This window comes from Suncus etruscus, chromosome 3 (assembly GCF_024139225.1).
Source record: "Suncus etruscus isolate mSunEtr1 chromosome 3, mSunEtr1.pri.cur, whole genome shotgun sequence".
NCBI lineage: Eukaryota > Metazoa > Chordata > Mammalia > Eulipotyphla > Soricidae > Suncus > Suncus etruscus.
The window spans coordinates 155,070,748-155,078,162 of NC_064850.1; the positions used below are offsets into that span (position 1 = coordinate 155,070,748).

The window sequence follows — 7,415 nt, forward strand, 5'->3', positions numbered from 1 at the left end:
AGACAGGTCTACTTTAAGACAAAAGAGACCAACAAACACAGCAAACTTATCTACAAAGATGACATTAAATCCTATGACAATCATCTCCCTCAATGTCAATGGACTGAATTCACCAATTAAAAGATACAGAGTGGCAAAATGGGTCAAAAAGATGAATCCAACCTTCTGCTGCCTACAAGAAACACACCTGATTAGTCAGAATATAGACTCAAAATCAAAGGCTGGAGGAAAATCATACAAGCAAACAACACCCTTAAAAAAGCTGGGGTGGTCATATTAATATCTGGCGACACCAACTTTATACTCAGTAAAGCTGTAAGGGACACAGATGGACACTACCTACTAATCAAAGGATATGTGCAACAGGAAAAAAATCAGACTATTAAACATATATGCACCCAATGAGAGACCAGCAAATTATCTAATACAATTATTAACAAATCTGAAAGAAGACATCAATAATAACACAATAATTGTGGGAGACCTCAACACGGCCCTGTCAACACTTGATAGGTCAACCAGACTGAAACCCAACAAAAACATAATAGCCCTGAAAAGAGTAATGGAAGAAAGAGGACTGGTTGATATATATAGGACACTCCACCCCCCAAAAATCTGGATACACAATCTTCTCCAATGTACATGGGTCATTCTCCAGAATAGACCACATGCTGACTCATAAAACATACCTTCATAAAATCAAGAGGATAGATATCTTGCAGGCTACCTTTGCTGACCACAAGGCTCTGAAATTAGATGTAAACTACAAGGGTACACAGAAGAAAAACTTTAACAATTGGAAATTAAACAGCCTGCTACTGAACAATCAGTGGATCCAAGATGAAATCAAAGACGAAATCAAAACTTTCCTGGAGACAAATGATAATGAAGACACAAACTGCCAGAATCTCTGGGACACAGCAAAAGCGGTCCTCAGAGGAAAATTTATAGCTTTACAAGCACACATCAGGAAGGAAGAAGGGGCATACCTGAATAACTTAATGACGCAGCTCATGAAATTAGAAAATGACCAACAAAAGACCAAAAATAGGGAGACAGAAGGAAATAACAAAGCTGAAAGCAGAAATCAATGAAGTGGAAAACCAATAAACAATCCAAAAGATCAACGAAAGCAGTTGGTTCTTTGAAAAGATAAACAAGATTGATAGACCACTGGCAAAACTCACAAAGAAAGAGAGAGAGAAACCTGATAACCCATATTAGAAATGAGAAGGGGGAGATCACGACAGATACTGCAGAGATCCAAAGGTTAATCAGAGACTACTTTGAGAAACTTTATGCTACTAAATATAAGAACCCAGAAGAAACGGAAAATTCTTTGACACTTATAACCTTCCACAGTTAAGTAGGGAGTATGTAGCATATCTAAACATCCCCATAACTATTGAGGAAATTGAAACTGTAATCAAATATTTGCCCAAAAAGAAAAGCCCAGATGATTTACTAATGAATTATTTCAAACCTTTCAAGAGGAGCTACTACCAATCCTAGCCAGGCTCTTCCATGAAATTGAAAAAACGGGAACACTCCCAAACAGCTTTTATGAAGCCAACATCACCTTCATACCAAAACCAGACAGAGATGCTGCCAAAAAAGAAAATTACAGACCAATATCCCTGATGAATGCAGATGCAAAGATCTTCAACAAAATCCTAGCAAATAAGATCCAATGCATCATCAAGAAGATCATACACTACGACCAAGTAGGTTTCATCCCAGGAATGCAAGGATGGTTTAACACCCATAAATCTATCAAAATCATACACAACATAAACAACAAGGAAAATAAAAATCACATGATCATATCAGTAGATGCAGAGAAAGCATTTGTTAAGGTCCAACAGCCATTCTTGATCAAAACCCTCAGCAGGATGGGAATGGATGGAACCTTTTTCAATCTTGTTAAAGCCATCTACCACAAGCCAATGGCAAATATTATCCTCAATGGAGAAAAACTAAAAGCCTTTCCTTTAACTACTGGTACAAGGCAAGGCTGTCCGCTCTCACCACTCCTCTTCAACATAGTACTGGAAGTGCTTGCTATAGTGATCAGGCAAGAGAAAGATACCAAGGGAATCCAGATAGGAAAGAAAGAAGTCAAGCTCTCACTGTTTGCAGATAACATGATACTCAGAAAACCCTAAGACTCTACCAAAAAGCTTCTAGAAACAATAGACTCATGTAGCAAGGTGGCAGGCTACAAACTTAACACACAGAAATCAATGGCCTTTTTATACACCAATAATGATAGGGAAGTGTTACACCCCACTCAGGAAGGGCACACATCAGAAGTGCTTTTCAGCCTTCTTAGGTGTAGTGCACTCCTGAAAAAGAATTATTTGCCAAAAAGGCCTGCTTAGCGTAGTCAAATCAGTTGACCCTTTGGTGGATTGTTTGGCTATAATTCTAAACGTGGCTGTGACTATCTCTCTTTCTTTATTTTTGACCATTATTAGAAATTAGGCCTCAGTATTTCTTTCTAACAAAGGAGTACAGTATCAAATCCCGCCAAAAGTTTCCCAATGACCAGTTTTCTGTGATCTCTGCTACCTTGGCGCCAAGATCATGTTTTTTCCAAAACTTAGCTCATGATGAAAGCAATTTTCTGTTTTCCCCAAAACTCTAAAACATTTCTCTCTCTTCCCACTTCCCTGAAAATTACCTGGTTTCTCCTGCTTACCCAAAACAAAGCTAACCCACAACAGAACTTCTTTTCACCTTCAGTATCGGTTCTTTAATATGCATATTTTAGCCATGGCCTTTCATTTTGCTTCCCTGACCATCTCCCACTTCCTTTGATCTTCAAAATTACACCCCGCATTCCAGAGCTCACCCCTTAAAAGTCACCCAGCTCAAAAAGAAATTTGTCTTCGTCTTTCCAGACACAAGTCCCCATGCATTGTGTGTGGTAATTTATTTCTACAATATTGTTCTGTTTTTCCGTCCATTTCGTGTTCCCACTCTCTCCCCGTGAAGGTTTCCTGGACTCCACGAAGAAGCTGCTTAGAGGCGCTGGCATCTGCAGCAGGGAAGAGATGGACGTCAAGCAGGCAATCCCATTCACATTAGTGCCACACAAACTCAAATATCTTGGAGTCAACTTGACCAGAGACATGAAGGACCTATACAAAGAAAACTATAAAGCCCTCCTCCAAGAAATAAGAAAGGACACAGGGAAATGGAAACACATACCCTGCTCATGGATTGGCAGGATTAATATCATGAAAATGGCGATACTCCCCAAAGCATTGTACAGATTTAATGCAATCCCTCTAAAGGTACCCATGACATTCTTCAAAGAAGTGGATCAACACTTATGAAGTTCATCTGGAACAATAAACACCCTCGAATAGCTAAAGCACTCCTAGGGAAAAGAAAAATGAGAGGCATTACTTTCCCCATCTTTAAAATGTACTACAAAGCAATAGTTATCAAAACAGCACTGTATTGAAATAAAGACAGACCCTCAGATCAGTGGAATAGGCTTGAGTTCTCAGAGAACATTCCCCAGGCATACAATCACCTAATTTTTGACAAGGGAGCAAGAAATCCTAAGTGGAGTAGAGAAAACCTCTTCAACAAGTGGTGTTGGCAAAACTGGTTAGCCACTTGCAAAAAAGTGAACATAGACCCCCCCCAGTTAACTTCATGTATGAAGGTAAAATCCAAATGGATTAAAGATCTTGATATCAGACCTGATACCATAAGATATATAGAACAACACGTAGATAAAACACTCCATGACATTGAGGCTAAAGGCATCTTCAAGGAGGAAATCGCACTTTCCAAACAAGTGGAAGCAGAGATAAACAGATGGGAATACATTAAGCCAAGAAGCTTCTGCACCTCAAGAGAAATAGTGCCCAGAATACAAGAGCCACCCACTGAGTGGGAGAAACTATTCACCCAATATGCATCAGATAAAGGGCTAATATCCCAAAAATACAGGGCACTGACAGAACTTTACAAGAAGAAAACATCTAATCCCATCCAAAAATCGGGAGAAGAAATGAACAAAAGGCACATGAAAAATGCTCCTCATCACTGATCACCAGGGAGATTCAAATCAAAACAATGATGAGATACCATCTACACCACAGAGAAAGGCACACATCACAAAAAATGAGAACAATCAGTGCTGGCAGGGATGTGGAGAAAAAGGCACTCCTATCCACTGCTGGTTGGAATGCCATTTAGTCCAACCTCTATGAAAAGTGATATGGAGATTCCTCCAAATACTGGAAATTGAACTCCCATTCAACCCAACTATTCCACTCCTAGGGATATACCCTATGAACACAAGAATACAATACAAAAACACTTCCTCACACTTATATTTATTGTAGCACTATTCACAATAGCCAGGCTTTGGAAAGAATCAAGATGCCCTTCACCAGACGAATGGCTAAAGAAACTGTGGTATCTATACACAATGGAATATTATGCAGCCTTAGGAGAGATGAAGTCATGAAATTTTCCTATACATGGATGCACATGGAGTCTTTTATGCTGAGTGAAATAAGTCAGAGGGAGAGAGAGAGAGAGACGTAGTATAGTCTCACTCATCTATGGGTATTAAGAAAAATAAAATTCATCTTTGCAACAATCCTCAGAGACAATGCTTGGAGGGCTGGAACTTCCAGCTCACTTCATGAAGCTCACCACAAAGAGTGGTGAATGCAGTTATAGAAATAACTAAACTGAGAACTACCATAATCATGTGAATGAATGAGGGATCTGGAAAGCCTGTCTGGAGTACAGGTAGGGTGGGGTTGGATGGAGGGAGATTTGAGACATTAGTCACGGGAATGTTGCACTGGTGAAGGGGGTGTTCTTTACATGACTGAAACCTAATCACAATCATATTTGTAATCAATATGTTTAAATAAAGAAAAAACAATATATATGTGTATATAAATATGCCTTTGCCTGCACAAGTGATCCCTGCACAATGAGCCCTGAGGGACAAAAACAAAAAACCCACTACCACTGCAACATAATTAAATAAAGGACTATGTTAAATGATTGCTTATTGGTATATTAGTTTTTTGTTTTGGTTTTTGTAAAAAAATAAAAAAATAAAATTAAGACACTAAAATCTTCTAATAGTGATCTCTGTAGTGTAAGTCCCTGGTTTCCGAATGGGTACTGTACCTGTTTTTGTGGATAAAAGCATTAGGATAAAATAATTTTCACAAATTCTTTTTGTCACTGTACTTCTTTTTTATTTTCTCCCTTCTCCCTTTTCTTTCTTTTATTTTGAAATACATTTTTCCCACTTACCTAGAAAAAATGTAATATAATAAAATATGTCAACTATGTGATGCATTTTCTTTAAGTAAAGTAAAACAATAAAATAAAAAAGCATTAGGATATTATTATTGATCTCTATGATGCGCAGTTGATTGAACACTTGTTCAGTCTAAACAGCTGTATCCATTGTTTTAGTTTTCTTTGAAGTATAAAGAGAATAAAGGCTTTTGTGTTTCTCCACTTTCACTGAGTTTCTTTCCTCCTCATTATTTCCTGGCACCTATGGTGTTAGAGAGGATTACCTATTAGACCATTGTTTTTTTCATGTTTATATTCTAAATACCACTTATAAGTTATAACATTCTGTTTTTATTCATCTTTATTTGGCTTATCTCATTTAACATAATATATTATAGTTCCATCCATGTCGCTGTAATATTGTATGATTGTATTCTTTCTTTTTTAAAAATAATATCTTTATTTAAGCACCATGATTACAAACATGATTGTACTTTGTTTCAGTCAAGAAAAGAACACCCCCCTTCACCAATGCATCATTCACACCACCAATGCCCTCATCTCCATCCTCCCCCTGCCTGTATTTGAGATAGGCAGTCTGCTTTTCTCACTCGTTAACATTGTCATGGTAGTTGTTAGTGTAGTTATTTCTCCAAATACATTCACCACTCTTTGTGGTGAGCTTCATATCATGAGCTGGTCCTTCCAGCCCTCATCTCTTGTCTCTGGGGTTATTACAATAATGTCTTTACCTTTTTTTTTTTTTTTTATAAAACCTATAGATGAGTGAGACTATTCTGTGTCTATCTCTCTCCCTTTGACTTACCTCACTCAGAATAATAGTTTCCATGTCCATCCATTTCTAAGAAAATTTCATGACTTCATCTCTTCTGACAGCTGCATAATATTCCATTATGTATATGTATCATAGTTTCTTTAGCCATTAATCTGTTGAAGGGCACTTTTTTTTTTTGGCTATTGTAAAAAGTGCTGCGATTAATATAGATGTGAGGAAGGGATTTTGTTTTCCTAGGGTATATCCTTAGGAGTGGTATAGCTAGATCCTTTGGGAGCTCAACTTCTATTTTTTTGAGAAATCTCCATATTGTTTTCCATAAAGGCTGGAATAGACGATATTCCCACCAGCAGTGAATGAGAGTTTCTTTCTTCCCATATTCCCACCAGTACTGATTGTTCCTATTCTTTGTGATGTGTGTCAGTCTCTGTAGTGTGAGATGGTATCTCATTGTTGTTTTGATTTTAATCTCCCTGATGATTAGTGATGTGGAACCTTTTTTCATGTGCCTTTTGGCCATTTGTATTTCTTCTTTGAGGAAGTGTTTGTTCATTTCTTCTCCCCATTTTTTGATGAGGTTAGATTTTTTTCTTGTTAAGTTCAGTCAGTACCTTGTATATCTTAGGCCTTAACTGCTTATTTGATGGGTATTGGGTGAATAGTTTCTCCCATTCTGTGAGTGAGCCTCAATGTCATGGAGTGTTCTACCTACATGTTGTTCTATATACCTTATGGTTTTGGGTCTTATATCAAGGTCTTTAATTCATTTTTATTTGACCTTTTGCACGGTGTTAGATGGAGGCCTGAGTTCACATTTTTTGCAAGTGGCAACCAGTTATTCCAACACCACTTGTTGAAGAGGCATTTCTTGCTCTATTTTGAGTTTCTTTCCCCTTTACAAAAGATTAATTGATTGCATGCCTGGGGAACATTCTCTAAATACTCAAGTCTATTTCACTGATATGAGGATATATCTTTATTCTAATACCATGCTGTTTGAATGACTATTGGTTTGCAATACAATTTAAAGCTGGAGAAAGTGATATCTCCCACATTCCTTTTCTCAAGGATTGCTCTAGCTATTTATGGGTATTTATTGTTCTAAATAAATTTCAGGAGTGTTTGATTCACTTCTTTGAAGAATGTTATGGGTACCTTTAGAGGGATTGCGTTAAATATGTATAATGCTTTGCGGAGTATTGCCATGTTAATAATGTTAATCCTCCCAATCCATAAGCAGGTGATTGTATCATTTCTTGCGTAGGGGCCATGCTAATCTTCTCTGTATCGTTCCAATTTTTAGTATATGTGCTGCTGAAGCAAGCAC

At 37.5% G+C, this 7,415-nt stretch overlaps 1 pseudogene; it reads right to left on the reverse strand.

Annotated features, from left to right (window-relative positions):
- Positions 1-7,297: 7,297 nt before the first annotated feature.
- LOC126004868 (uncharacterized) lies at positions 7,298-7,415 on the reverse strand (annotated as a pseudogene).